The following is a 16,358-nucleotide window of genomic DNA, read 5'->3' on the forward strand; positions in this document are numbered from 1 at the left end:
TAGGAACACTGAAATCACAATGGTATTAATTGTCACGATAATTTGTAGGGTTTTCATACAAAAAAAACCTATGTGACGTAATTAGTAAAAAAAAAAAATTTATTAAAATTTTTTTTTTTTTTAATCGTCAATTTGATTAAAAAATGCGTTAAACAAATGCAAAACCATGTTTTTGGCCAGTAGGAACACTGAAATCACAATAGTATTAATTGTCACGATCATTTGTAGGGTTTTCATACAAAAAAACCTATGTGACATAATTAGTAAAAAAAAAAAAGTAATTAATTTTTTTTTTTTTTTAATTGTCAATTTGATTAAGAAATGGGTTAAACAAATGCAAAACCATGTTTTGGGCTAGTAGAAATACTGAAATCACAATGGTATTAATTGTCATGATAATTTGTAGGGTTTTCATACAAAAAAACCTATGTGACGTAATTAGTAAAAAAAAAAAATAATAATAAAAAAAATTTTTTTTTTTTTAATCGTCAATTTGATTAAAAAATGGGTTAAACAAATGCAAAACCATGTTTTGGGCTAGTAGAAATACTGAAATCACAGTGGTATTAATTGTCACGATAATTTGTTGGGTTTTCATACAAAAAAACCTATGTGACGTAATTAGTAAAAAAAAAAAATTTATTAAAATTTTTTTTTTTTTTTAATCGTCAATTTGATTAAAAAATGCGTTAAACAAATGCAAAACCATGTTTTTGGCCAGTAGGAACACTGAAATCACAATAGTATTGATTGTCACGATCATTTGTAGGGTTTTCATACAAAAAAACCTATGTGACATAATTAGTAAAAAAAAAAAAAAAAAAAAATTTTTTTTTTTTTTTTTTAATCGTCAATTTGATTAAAAAAATGGGTTAAACAAATGCAAAACCATGTTTTGGGCTAGTAGAAATACTGAAATCACAATGGTATTAATTGTCATGATAATTTGTAGGGTTTTCATACAAAAAAACCTATGTGACGTAATTAGTAAAAAAAAAAAAAATAATTTTTTTTTTTTTTTTTAATCGTCAATTTGATTAAAAAATGGGTTAAACAAATGCAAAACCATGTTTTGGGCTAGTAAAAATACTAAAATCACAATGGTATTAATTGTCACGACAATTTGTTGGGTTTTCATACAAAAAAACCTATGTGACGTCATTAGTAAAAAAAAAAAAAAAATAATAATAGATTTTTTTTTTTTTTTTTAATCGTCAATTTGATTAAAAAATGGGTTAAACAAATGCAAAACCATGTTTTGGGCTAGTAGAAATACTGAAATCACAATGGTATTAATTGTCACGATAATTTGTAGGGTTTTCATACAAAAAACCTATGTGACGTAATTAGTAGAAAAAAAAATAATAATAATTAAAAGAAATTTTTTTTTTTAATCGTCAATTTGATTAAAAATTGGGTTAAACAAATGCAAAACCATTTTTTGGGCAAGTAGGAACACTGAAATCACAATGGTATTAATTGTCAAAAAACATATTTAATAACCTTTTTGAGACGATGAGAAACTATGAAATCCCAATAGTATTTATTGTCACGAATATTTGTAAGATTTTGTATGAAAAATGAAAAATAATATAAATTAATTGGTAAAAAAAAAGACAAATGTTTTCGATTAATACGGTAAAAATGTGTTTGAAATAATTGTCACATTTTTTGGACAGATAGAAACTATAAAATCACAATGGTATTAGTTGTCATGATAATTTGTAGGATTTTTATACAAAACTATAATGTGACGTAATTAATAAAAAACATTTTTTTTTTAATCAATTTGATAAGAAATTGGGTTAAACAAATGCAAAACCATTTTTTGGGCAAGTAGGAACACTGAAATCACAATGGTATTAATTGTCACGATAATTTGTAGGATTTTTATACAATAAAACCATGTGATGTAATTAGTAAAAAAAAAAAAATTTCGTCAATTTGGTAAAAAATTTGGTTAAATTATGGATTTATGTGTTATGTATTTATGTGGTGATATTCTGCATTTGGTAATTTTTGGTTAATTTTCATAAAAATCAACATATTGAATATTTTTAATATGTTGTTTATGTCCGATTTTTAAAACTGTTTTGGTTTTATAGAAATATTTCCCAATTTTTTTTTTTTTTTTAAATTGTATATACAGTATAATCATGGTGTATTTATACATAGTTCACACAATAGAAAAAAAATAAACATTTCACTAGTTTAAATAAACACATATACATTAAAAAAAATATGTTCAATAAATAATGGGAAAAAAATATTAAATTATTTAATTGTGATGAGGTGGCAATTTTTCCAGGGTGTACCCCGCATTCTGCCTGAATGCAGCTCCAGCACCCCCCGCAACACTAAAAGGAAAAGTGGCTGAAATGCATGGATGGAAGGATGGATGTTTATGAAAAAAATGGTGTTTTTGTTATGTATTTATGTGGTGATATTCTGCATTTGGTACTTTTGGGTTAATTTTAATAAAAATCAACATATTGAATATTTTTAATATGTTGTTTATGTCCGATTTTTAAAATTGTTTTGGTTTTATAGAAATATTTCCCAATTTTGTTTTTATTTTTAAAATTGTATATACTGTATAATCATGGTGTATTTATACATATTTCACACAATAGAAAAAAACAATGTGCCGTAATAAACATTTCACTAGTTTAAATAAACAAATATACATTGAAAAATTAAATATAAAAAATATATGTTCAATAAATAATGGGAAAAAAATATTAAATTATTTAATTGTGATGAGGTGGCAACTTTTCCAGGGTGTACCCCGCATTCTGCCTGAATGCAGCTCCAGCAACCCCCGCAACACTAAAGGGAAAAGTGGCTGAAATCCATGGATGGAAGGATGGATGTTTATGAAAAAAATTGTGTTTTTGTTATGTATTTATGTAGTGATATTCTGCATTTGGTACTTTTGGGTTAATTTTCATAAAAATCAACATATTGAATATTTTTAATATGTTGTTTATGTCCGATTTTTAAATTGTTTTTGTTTTATAGAAATATTTCCCAATTTTTTTTATTTTTAAAATTGTATATACAGTATAATCATGGTGTATTTATACATAGTTCACACAATAGAAAAAACAACAATGTGCCGTAATAAACATTTCACTAATTTAAATAAACAAATATACATTAAAAAAATTAAATATAAGAAATATATGTTCAATAAATAATGGGAAAAAAATATTAAATTATTTAATTGTGATGAGGTGGCAACTTTTCCAGGGTGTACCCCGCATTCTGACTGAATGCAGCTCCAGCACCCCCCGCAACACTAAAGGGAAAAGTGGCTCACATGCATGGATGGAAGGATGGATGTTTATGAACATTTTTTTGTTTTTGTTATGTATTTATGTAGTGATATTCTGCATTTGGTACTTCTTGGTTAATTTTCATAAAAATCAACATATTGAATATTTTTAATATGTTTATGTCGGATTTTTAAAATTGTTTTTGTTTTATAGAAATATTTCCCACATTTTTTTTATTTTTAAAATTGTATATACAGTATAATCATGGTGTATTTATACATAGTTCACACAATAGAAAAAAACAATGTGCCGTAATAAACATTTCACTAGTGTAAATAAACAAATATACATTAAAAAATTAGATATAAAAAATATATGTTCAATAAATAATGGGGAAAAAATATTAAATTATTTAATTGTGATGAGGTGGCAACTTTTCCAGGGTGTACGCCGCATTCTTTAGTGTTTATTTTAATCCCACAAAAAAGGATTTTGCATTTGACTCTCCAAAAATTGGTGATACGTGTTATTTTTTGATTGGAAATCGACATTTAGTGAGTTTGAATGAGGATCTAGCAGGGGGGGAGGGAGTACTAAAAAGTTAACACATGTTATTATTGAAGACCCGCTCTCTAAAAGTGGGTGCAATTAAACATTATTCTTGCTGCAAATATTCTGAAGCGGCCTCTGCGTGATGAGATAAATAAAAGGCTGATTTAATGTCCGCCTAAGTGTTTTAATAATCCAAAGCCACTACAGTGCAGTTATCCTCGGACTGATATTGTGGGCCTGCAGCCGGAGAGGCCCGTAAAAATCTTAGTGGGGTGCATGAATTAATTAAGCGGGACCCAGAGCAATATTCCCAGAATTCCAGCCACGCCCCTCCCTCCCCGGCCCCCCGGATGATGTCGTTTAATGAATAGAGGGAATTTATCCTCGTTTATTTTGTAACTCCGACCAGGTTCTAGGCTGAACTTCCTGGGAAATATGTTCGTGTTGGGCTTTGGGCGGAGAGTTATTACCCCGCCAATAAGATCCATTAAGCAAGGCCTGAAACAAATGAAAGTGTTATGACTCCATTTTCGGCCGGTGGTGTTTAATTAACATCTAATTAATTAATTAATTCAAGATGGTTAAATGGAGTCTGGTAGGGCCGAAGCGTGTTTTGTTTACCAGGTCTTACGCTACACCAGGCGTGGTCATTCGCAGCTCGTTTTTTTTTCATCATTCTGTGCACTAAGTTACACCAGAAAAATTAAAAATATTGTTTTTTGGCATCTGGAATTACCAGCTCGGACGTAATTTTTGACGTGGTTAAGGTCTCTGCATCTTGTAGCTGTAGCTTACCACCACCAGGTGTGAATACATGATGGGTTGTCACTTCTCTGTGAGCGCTTTACGCATTTAATAATAGAAAAGTGCTATAAAAAAAATCTAATCCATTATTATTATTATTATTATTTTCACTCACATTTAATTAAGTACACAAAATCTGAAAAAATATATTCTGTATTTCCTTGAATTTGCCAACCTCTTCTCAGTCCGGCACTTACCAGAGGCATGCGGTAAATTTAGGCCTGCGCTTCCAAAAATTTGAGTGTGATGTAAGGATCCATCCATCCATCCATTTTGTACCGCTTATTCCCTTTCGGGGTCGCAGGGGGCGCTGGCGCCTATCTCAGCTACAATCGGGCGGAAGGCGGACAAGTCGCCACCTCATCGCAGGGCCAACACAGATAGACAGACAACATTCACACACTCGGGCCAATTTAGTGTTGCCAATCAACCTATCCCCAGGTGCATGTCTTTGGAAGTGGGAGGAAGCCGGAGTACCCGGAGGGAACCCACGCATTCACGGGGAGAACATGCAAACTCCACACAGAAAGAACCCGAGCCTGGATTTGAACCCAGGACTGCAGGACCTTTGTATTGTGAGGCAGACGCACTAGCCCCTCTTCCACTGTGAAGCCTGAATTAATTTAAAACCTCTTTTCACTCCGGCGCTTACCAAAAGCATGCGGTAATTTTAGGCCTGCGCTTATAAATTTGAGTGTGATGTAAGGATACCATCATGAAAAGCACATAAAAAAAAAAAAACGTTATTATGGTCTTACTTTAGGGGACGGTGTGGCGCAGTGGGAGAGTGCCCGTGCGCAACCTGAGGGTCACTGGTTCAAATCACACCTGGAACCAACCTCGTCACGTCCGTTGTGTCCTGAGCAAGACACTTCACCCTTGCTCCTGATGGGTGCTGGTTGGCGCCTTGCATGGCAGCTCCCTCCATCAGTGTGTGAATGTGTGTGTGAATGGGTAAATGTGGAAGTGGTGTCAAAGCGCTTTGAGTACCTTGAAGGTAGAAAAGCGCTACACAAGTACAACCCATTTATTTATTTTATTTATTTACTTTTACTTATAAATGAAGTCCATGCGCACCTCCTTCTGATCAAAAGCATTGATAACTTGTTTATAGAAGTCTTCCTTATCTTTCTTCAGTTTTAAAAGTCTCTCTGTCTCGATGGCGATCTTCCTTTTTTACCTCCTGCTTCGATTGAAAGTCCAGTTTAGAAAACGGTTTTATTTTAGATATGTAATCCTCCATGTTAAAAAGTGCAAGCGAGAGGAAAAAATAAACTCTTGCTGCTTGTTGTCACTTCTTCTGCAGCCGAATAGTGGCAAGAAGGATCATTAGCGCCCTCTACCACCAGGAGGCGGGAGTCATTTAATGACTCATATTTGACACACGCAGCTACGGTATATTAATAAAACATAGCTGCTTACTGTTCTTTTTAGTATATCCAATAGCTTGGACCTTAAATCCTACTGAATAGCTCTTAATCTTCTTCCCTTTATGCGATTTCAAATGATTGAAATCAGCCTCCTCTATTTTGAAAATGATGACAGGTGAAGTGTCACTCGTGACGTGACGAGTTTGACCCGGTGGAAATTCTAGACATGCGCTAATAAAAATATTTTGCGAAACGAGTTTGACCCGGCAGTAATTCTAGGCAGGCGCATACTATATACTCGGCGGCAATTCAAGGAAATACGGTATATTAAAAAAATATTCTGGGGAGGCCTGCACTACACAGTGGAACCTGAGTGGATGACTCATGTCAACATAAGCGGTTGTGGACTAGAGTTGTCCCCGATACCAATATTTTGGTATAATTCATTTCGATACTTTTCAATACTTTTCTAAATAAAGGGGACTACCAAAAAAATGCATTATTGGCTTTATTTTAACAAAAAGTTCTACAATACATTGAAAATATGTTTATTATTGTAAGTTTGTCCTTGAATATAATAGTGAACATATAAGAGAACTCGTCTTTTAGTAGTACGTAAACAATCAAAGGCTCCTAATTAGTCTGCTGACGTATTCTGTAACATATTGTCATTTATCTACAAACCCCATTTCCATATGAGTTGGGAAATTGTGTTAGATGTAAATATAAACAGAATACAATGATTTGAAAATCCTTTTCAACCCATATTCGATTGAATGCACTACAAAGACAAGATATTTGATGTTGAAACCCATAAACTTTATTTTTTTTTTGAAAATGATAATTAACTTAGAATTTCATGGCTGCAACACGTGCCAAAGTAGTTGGGAAAGGGCATGTTCACCACTATGTTACATCACATTTTCTCATAACAACACTCAATAAACGTTTGGGAACCGAGGAAACTAATTGTTGAAGCTTTGAAAGTGGAATTCTTTCCCATTCTTGTTTTATGTAGAGCTTCAGTCGTTAAACAGTCCGGGGTCGTATTTTACGCTTCATAATGCGCCACACATTTTCCAAGGGAGACAGATCTGGACGGCAGGCGGGCCAGGAAAGTACCCGCACTCTTTTTTTTACGAAGCCTCGCTGTTGTAACACGTGCTGAATGTGGCTTGGCATGGTCTTGCTGAAATAAGCAGGGGCGTCCATGAAAAAGACGGCGCTTAGATGGCAGCATATGTTGTTCCAAAACCTGTATGTACCTTTCAGCATTAATGGTGCCTTCACAGATGTGTAAGTTACCCATGCCTTGGGCACTAATGCACCCCCATACCATCACAGATGCTGGCTTTTGAACTTTGCATCGATAACAGTCTGGATGGTTCGCTTCCCCTTTGGTCCGGATGACACGATGTTGGATATTTCCAAAAACAATTTGAAATGTGGACTCGTCAGACCACAAAACACTTTTCCACTTTACGTCAGTCCATCTTAGATGATCTCGGGCTCAGAGAGGCCGGCGGCGTTTCTGGATGTTGTTGATAAATGGGTTTGGCTTTGCATAGTAGAGCTTTAACTTGCACTTACAGATGTAACGACGTACTGTAGTTACTGACAGTGGTTTTCTGAAGTGTTCCTGAGCCCATGTGGTGATATCCTTTAGAGATTGATGTCGGTTTTTGATACGGTGCCGTCTGAGGGATCGAAGGTCACGGTCTTTCAATGTTGGTTTCCGGCCATGCCGCTTACGTGGAGTGATTTCTCCAGATTCTCTGAACCTTTTGATGATATTATGGAGCGTAGATGTTGAAATCCCTAAATTTCTTGCAATTGCACTTTGAGAAACGTTGTTCTTAAACTGTTTGACTCTTTGCTCACGCAGTTGTGGACAAAGGGGTGTACCTCGCCCCATCCTTTCTTGTGAAAGACTGGGAATCTGTTTTTATACCCAATCATGGCACCGACCTGTTCCCAATTAGCCTGCACACCTGTGGGATGTTCCAAATAAGTGTTTGATGAGCATTTTTCAACTTTATCAGTATTTATTGCCTACTTTCCCAACTTCTTTGTCACTTGTTGCTGGCATGAAATTCTAAAGTTAATGTTTTTTTGCTACAAAAAAAATGTTTATCAGTTTGAACATCAAATATGTTGTCTTTGTAGCATATTCAATCAATCAATGTTTATTTATATAGCCCCAAATCACAAATGTCTCAAAGGACTGCACAAATCATTACGACTACGACATCCTCGGAAGAACCCACAAAAGGGCAAGGAAAACTCACACCCAGTGGGCAGGGAGAATTCACATCCAGTGGGACGCCAGTGACAATGCTGACTATGGGAAACCTTGGAGAGGACCTCAGATGTGGACAGCCCCCCTCCCCCTCTAGGGGACCGAAAGCAATGGATGTGGAGCGGGTCTAACATGATACTGTGAAAGTTCAATCCATAGTGGCTCCAACACAGCCGCGAGAGTTCAGTTCAAAGCGGATCCAAGACAGCAGCGAGAGTCCCGTCCACAGGAAACCATCTCAAGCGGAGGCGGATCAGCAGCGTAGAGATGTCCCCAACCGATACAGGCGAGCGGTCCATCCTGGGTCTCGACTTTGGACAGCCAGTACTTCATCCATGGTCATCGGACCGGACCCCCTCCACAAGGGATTAGGGGACATAGGAGAAAAAAGAAAAGAAGCGGCAGATCAACTGGTCTAAAAAGGAGGTCTATTTAAGTATACAGATGAGTTTTAAGGTGAGACTTAAATGCTTCTACTGAGGTAGCATCTCAACTGAATATGGGTTGATAATGATTTGCAAATCATTGTATTCCGTTTATAGATAGATAGATAGTACTTTATTGATTCCTTCAGGAGAGTTCCTTCAGGAAAATTAAAATTCCAGCAGCAGTGTACAGAGTTGAGATCAATTTAAAAAAAAGTAAATAATGGGGGTTTAAAAGGAAACAAAATAGAGAAATATTACAAAAAGAATAAAAACAATGGGAATACAAATATAACAGTAAAATAAGAATATAACAAGACAAAGTAGGCAGTAGTGACCATGTTATAAAAACGGATTGCACTGTTATTGTTTTGCATCCCCTGTCATCCTAATACCCTCCCGTCCCAGAGAGGAGTTGTACAGTCTAATGGCGTGTGGGACAAAGGAGTTCTTGAGTCTATTCGTCCTGCACTTGGGATGAAGCAGTCTAGAACTGAACAGGCTCCTCTGGCTACTGATAACGCTATGCAGAGGGTGACTGGCATCATCCAGGATGCTCACCAGTTTGTCCACAGTCCTCTTCTCTGCCACCGTCACCAGTGAGTCCAGTTTCATTCCCATTGTAGAACCGGCCCGCCTGATCAGTTTCTCAAGTCTGGAGCTGTCCTTCTTAGATGTACTGCCCCCCCAGCACACTACCATGTAGAACAGAACACTGGCAACCACAGACTGGTAGTACATCCACAGGAGTTTTCTACAAATGTTGAAGGAGTGCAGTCTCCTGAGGAAGTACAGCCTGCTCTGTCCTTTCTTGTACTGGTGGTCCGTGTTAACAGTCCAGTCCAGCTTATTGTCCACCCAAACCCCGAGGTACTTGAATGAGTCCACGGTCTGTACCTCAACTCCCTGGATCACAATAGGTTGTGACCGTGGACTCGACCTCCCAAAGTCAATGACCGGCTCCTTGGTCTTTGACGGATTGAGCTGCAAGGCGTTCGTGTGGCACCAGACAACAAAGTCCCTCACCAGGTTCCGAAACTCCTCCTCTCTGCCGTCCCTGATGCACCCGACGATGGCTGTGTCATCCGCGTACTTCTGGATGTGACACAGCTCTGAGTTGTAGCAGAAGTCAGCGGTGTACAGGGTGAAGAGAAGAGGGGCCAGCACCGTTCCCTGCGGTGCTCCGGTGCTGCTGATCACAGTGTCAGACGTGATGTCCTTCAGTCTGACGGACTGTGGCCTGTCGGTGAGGTAGTTCGAAATCCAGGCAACCAGGCAGGGGTCCACTTGCATTTTGTAGAGCTTGTCCTGAAGGAGGCGGGGCTGGATGGTAGTTCTGGAATGCGGTTACAAGCTGGAAATATTAATGTCGCACTTCAGCTAATAAGGTACTTTTATTTCCTATAAATAAAATAATCATTCACACTGGTCAAAACGGTACATTTGCAGTTTTTATATATTTCAAAAATAATACTAATTCAAGCTGTTTACAGACATGTGCACAGGTAGAACCCTAGTGGGGCTCAAACTCCTGCCCTTTTTTGTAAATATGACAAAAGTGCCCTTTCTGCTGGAGGCCTTTTTTCATTTATTTAGTTTTGGTTTGAGTTTATTTTGAACATGTTTACAATTACAACACGATTTGTCACAATTTCCAGTTTCTCTTTTCAACATGTTCGAAAAGGAGTAGGAAGAACCGGAGCTTATTTAATCCTACCCTTTTCCATTACAAAGCAAACAGTTTTGTTCACTTATAATAATAATAATAGTAGCAAAATAAGTTTTATTTCATATACTAAGATGAATAGTATTATCAACAAGTTCAGAATTCTTATCATGGTTCTTCTTTTTTGTACTTTAACACTCCTGAGTTTAAACGGTTTCTTAAATTGGATAATATGAGTACATTGTTTGATTCCTTTCATCACTTAATTCCACATACTGATTTACTAAAGTTTTTAAGTGTTATACATGCATTCACATGCAGTGGGCGGTACAGCTCGGTTGGTAGAGCAGCCGTGCCAGCAACTTGAGGGTTGCAGGTTCGATTCCCGCTTCCGCCATCCTAGTCACTGCCGTTGTGTCCTTGGGCAAGACACTTTACCCACCTGCTCCCAGTGCCACCCACACTGGTTTAAATGTAACTTAGATATTGGGTGTCACTATGTAAAGCGCTTTGAGTCACTAGAGAAAAGCGCTATATAAATATAATTCACTTCACTTATTAAAGGCACTCGAGAAGTCCAGGAACAGGATCCTCACAGTGCCATTTCCCTTATCCAGGTGTGAGTGGGCTCGATGCAGCAGGTAAAGGATAGCATCCTCCACACCAACGCCTGCCTGGTACGCAAACTGCAGGCTGTCCTGGGCATGTTGCACCTGTCTTATATTTACATCTAACACAATTTCCCAACTCATATGGAAACGGGGTTTGTATTTTGGCAAATAATTTTACGTTAATAAAAAATAGCGACTATTTTGCACAACGGCGGGAGTCCAAAATAACCCGGGCTGGTCAACACAAACAGGCTGTCGACTTCAGCGTGCTCCGCCTTAATTGCATCAGCAGCTCATTTCAAGCCACTTTCTGCGGGCATTAACATGGCGGCGGCGTGTGATGACGCTGGCCATGAAGTCAAAAGAAGTCCGGATGCGATGTGTGTGTGAACCCGGGCCTCCGCTGGCCAGATGGCCGCTCCGGAATGAGATTGACACGGTGTTTCTAACCGATTTCACGGCCGCCCTGGGGAGGGGCGGGGCGTTCCCTCTGTTGGGAATCGGGATTACAAAATAGCCAATTAAAAAGGGAAAGTGGCGAAATCTTGGCCTGATAAGGTGCAAGATTAAATCGGTTATAGTTTATTAGGCAAAATGACTTATTAGCAGCTTGCTCGTCTCCAAACACATTTCCATTAGCTGCCCCGTCCCGCCTTTTATCTGCCCTTATTTATTCGATATCTGATGGCGGCACGCTGTAATTATGACTCCGGCAAGCAGCAATTATGACACCACTCCCTCATACAGTTTATCTTCCGACTTTGTCCGCCTCCAAAAAAAAAAAAAAAATCTAATTTTTTAAGGGGGTGGAATATTTCCCGGCGTCCCCTGTCCCTCCACCGGGCGCCATGTTTAATTACCGCGCCAGAGAGGGCGAGCAGATGCGAGGGGCTGTTGTGTTTGAGGGAATCGGGAGACTCCGGCGTTCCCGGATGACTGGCGCTCGGAGGCATCTGCTCGGCACCTGTGGACCCCGGCGGAGGCCCCGCCCCCACCTGCTGCCAAACATCGTCTGTCTACTTGGCGAGGCCTAAAAAAAACTATTTTTAACTGTAAAAATTTACAGTGGACCAATTGAATGCAATTATATTCGGCTTAGGGCTTCACGGTGGCAGAGGGGTTAGTGCGTCTGCCTCACAATACGAAGGTCCTGCAGTCCTGGGTTCAAATCCAGGCTCGGGATCTTTCTGTGTGGAGTTTGCATGTTCTCCCCGTGAATGCGTGGGTTCCCTCCGGGTACTCCGGCTTCCTCCCACTTCCAAAGACATGCACCTGGGGATAGGTTGATTGGCAACACTAAATGGTCCCTAGTGTGTGAATGTGAGTGTGAATGTTGTCTGTCTATCTGTGTTGGCCCTGCGATGAGGTGGCGACTTGTCCAGGGTGTACCCCGCCTTCCGCCCGATTGTAGCTGAGATAGGCGCCAGCGCCCCCCGCGACCCCGAAAGGGAATAAGCGTTAGAAAATGGATGGATGGATGGATATATTCGGCTTAGGGCGTGATATAGCTCGGTTGGTAGAGTGGCCGTGCCAGCAACTTGAGGGTTGCAGGTTCGATTCCCGCTTCTGCCATCCTAGTCACTGCCGTTGTGTCCTTGGGCAAGACACTTTACCCACCTGCTCCCAGTGCCACCCACACTGGTTTAAATGCCATCCATCCATCCATCCATCCATCATCTTCCGCTTATCCGAGGTCGGGTCGCGGGGGCAACAGCCTAAGCAGGGAAACCCAGACTTCCCTCTCCCCAGCCACTTCGTCTAGCTCTTCCCGGGGGATCCCGAGGCGTTTCCAGGCCAGCCGGGAGACATAGTCTTCCCCGTGGCCTCCTACCGGTTGGACGTGCCCTAAACACCTCCCCAGGGAGGCGTTCGGGTGGCATCCTGACCAGATGCCCGAACCACCTCATCTGGCTCCTCTCGATGTGAAGGAGCAGCGGCTTTACTTTGAGTTCCTCCCGGATGGCAGAGCTTCTCACCCTATCTCTAAGGGAGAGCCCCAAACTCATTTCGGCCGCTTGTACCCGTGATCTTATCCTTTCTGTCATGACCCAAAGCTCATGACCATAGGTGAGGATGGGAACGTAAATCGACCGGTAAATTGAGAGCTTTGCCTTCCGGCTCAGCTCCTTCTTCACCACAACGGATCGGTACAACGTCCGCATTACTGAAGACGCCGCACCGATCCGCCTGTCGATCTCACGATCCACTCTTCCCTCACTCGTGAACAAGACTCCTAGGTACTTGAACTCCTCCACTTGGGGCAGGGTCTCCTCCCCAACCCGGAGATGGCATTCCACCCTTTTCCGGGCGAGAACCATGGACTCGGACTTGGAGGTGCTGATTCTCATTCCGGTCGCTTCACACTCGGCTGCGAACCGATCCAGCGAGAGCTGAAGATCCCGGTCAGATGTAGCCATCAGGACCACATCATCTGCAAAAAGCAGAGACCTAATCCTGCGGTCACCAAACCGGAACCCCTCAACGCCTTGACTGCGCCTAGAAATCCTGTCCATAAAAGTTATGAACAGAATCGGTGACAAAGGACAGCCTTGGCGGAGTCCAACCCTCACTGGAAATGTGTCCGACTTACTGCCGGCAATGCGGACCAAGCTCTGGCACTGATCATACAGGGATCGGACCGCCACAATAAGACAGTCCGATACCCCATACTCTCTGAGCACTCCCCCACAGGACTTCCCGAGGGACACGGTCGAATGCCTTCTCCAAGTTGGTTTAAATGTAACTTAGATATTGGGTTTCACTATGTAAAAGCGCTTTGAGTCACTAGAGAAAAGCGCTATATAAATATAATTCACTTCACTACTCGATGTATCGCGGGTTTGTCTCTGTGCGATATAGGAAATGACTATATCGTGATATCGGAGTATACGTTCTCACGCAGTTGCTTTTAGCTGCGGGCATTACAAGACAGGCTCTTCTCACTCTTCCTTGTCTCTCACAGAGACATAAAACAAGCGCACCTTCTTATATACGTCACATACGTATACGCCCTCGCGGAGCAGAGAGGTAGCGACATGGGTAAAGGAGCTGTGGTGCGAGTGGTAATACAAGAGAAAGAATAGATAGATAGGGTAGGTCTTTATTGTCATTGCACAAGTTCAAACCCCGTTTCCATATGAGTTGGGAAATTGTGTTGGATGTAAATATAAACGGAATACAATGATTTGCAAATCCTTTTCGACCCATATTCCGTTTCTGGATGTTGTTGATAAATGGCTTTCACTTTGCATAGTAGAGTTTTAACTTGCTCTTACGGATGTGTGACAAACTTTAGTTACTGAGAGTGTTTTTCAGAAGTTGTTCCGAGCCCATGTGGTGATATCCTTTACACAGTGATGTCGCATTTTGATGCTGAGCGATCGAAGGTCACGGGCATTTAATGTTACGTGCAGTGATATCTCCAGATTCTCCGAACCTTTTGATGATATGATTTTAGATGGTGAAATCCCTAAATTCCTTGGACTAGCTCATTGGGAAATGAGTACCCCTGCTTTGAAAAGCTATAATAAAATGGTTGCTGTTGTGAGATACCGTGTTTCCTTGAATTGCCGCCGGGGCGCTAATTAATTTAAAACCTCTTCTCACTCCGGCGCTTACCAAAGGCATGCGGTAATTTTAGGCATGCGCTTATAAATTTGAGTGTGATGTAAGGATACCATCATGAAAAGCACATTTAATAAAAAAAAACATTATTATGGTCTTACCTTTACCTATAAATGAAGTCCATGTGCAGCTCCTTCTGATCAAAAGCATCGATAACTTGTTTATTGAAGTCTTCCTTATCTTTCTTCAGTTTTAAGTCTCTCTGTCTTCCTTTATTACCTCCTGCTTTGATTGAAAGTCCAGTTTAAAAACTGTTTTATTTTAGATATGTAATCCTCCATGTTAAAAGTGCAAGCGAGAGGAAAAAATGAACGATCGCTGCTCACTCTTGCTGCTTATTGTGAAGTGAAGTGGATTATATTTATATAGCGCTTTTTCTCAAGTGACTCAAAGCGCTTTACATAGTGAAACCCAATATCAAAGTTACATTCAAACCAGTGTGGGTGGCACTGGGAGCAGGTGGGTAAAGTGCCTTGCCCAAGGACACAACGGCAGTGACCAGGTTGGCAGAAGCGGGAATCGAACCTGCAACCCTCAAGTTGCTGGCACGGCCACTCTACCAACCGAGCTAAACCGCTAACCACTTCTTCTGCAGCCGAGTAGTCACAGGAAGGATCACTAGCGCCCTCTACCACCAGGAGGCGGGAGTCATTTAAAGACTCATATTTGACACACGCAGCTACGGTATATTAATAAAACATAGCTGCTTACTGTTCCTTTTTAGCATATTCAATAGCTTAGACCAGGGGTAAGGAACCTATGGCTCTAGAGCCAGATGTGGCTCTTTTGTTGACTGCATCTGGCTCTCGGCTAAATCCGAGCCAACATTGCTTAACACGATAAGTAATGAATAATTCCACTTGTGATCACAGTGTTGAAAAAAAATTTCAAAAAATAAAACATGCTCATGCATTTGAATCCATCCATCCTTTTTTCTACCGCACTTGTTCAAGAAGTTGCATTAAGGGTAAGAAGTAATTTATTTATTATTGGTTAGTGTAGGACCTGCCCTGCTGGGGGTTCTTCAGACCCCCAAGCACCGACATGAGAGCCTGTTTCAGGGTTACAATATTGTTTTATTTTTCAATAAGCCTCTCATTTGTTTTCCAGCAATTGTCTTTTTCTCTTTCGTTCTCGCTCGCACTCTGGCTCCAGCCCCAACCCCGTTTCTCCTCCTGGCTGCTACTTATAAACAGAGCGACAGGTGATTCGATAACAAGGCCCAGCTGGGCCATTTACGCACCTGTCGCTGATTTTGAGGCCGATCCTGGCAACACCTTGCTTCGCTGCAGGCCCCCAGGCCACGCCCCCTCCATAGTTAGCTTCAGAATAACAATGTTATTACGAAGAATACAAGACCTATTATACTCTACAAATGTTGGTCTTACTTAAAAATGCACGTGTTTTGTTGTGTTCAGTGTTAAAAAAAATATTATATGGCTCTTACAGAAATACATTTTAAAATATTTCGCTTCTTGGCTCTCTCAGCCAAAAAGGTTCCCGACCCCTGGCTTAGACCTTAAATCCTACTGAATAGCTCTTAATCTTCTTCCCTTTATGCAATTTCAAATGACTGAAATCAGCCTCCACCATTTTGAAAACGATGACAGGTGAAGTGTCACTCGTGACGTGACGAGTTTGACCCTGTGGAAATTCTAGGCATATGCTAGTTATTTGGCGAAACGAGTTTGACCCGAGGGAAATTCTAGTCATTCGGTAATAAAAATGA

This window comes from Nerophis ophidion, linkage group LG07 (assembly GCF_033978795.1).
Source record: "Nerophis ophidion isolate RoL-2023_Sa linkage group LG07, RoL_Noph_v1.0, whole genome shotgun sequence".
NCBI lineage: Eukaryota > Metazoa > Chordata > Actinopteri > Syngnathiformes > Syngnathidae > Nerophis > Nerophis ophidion.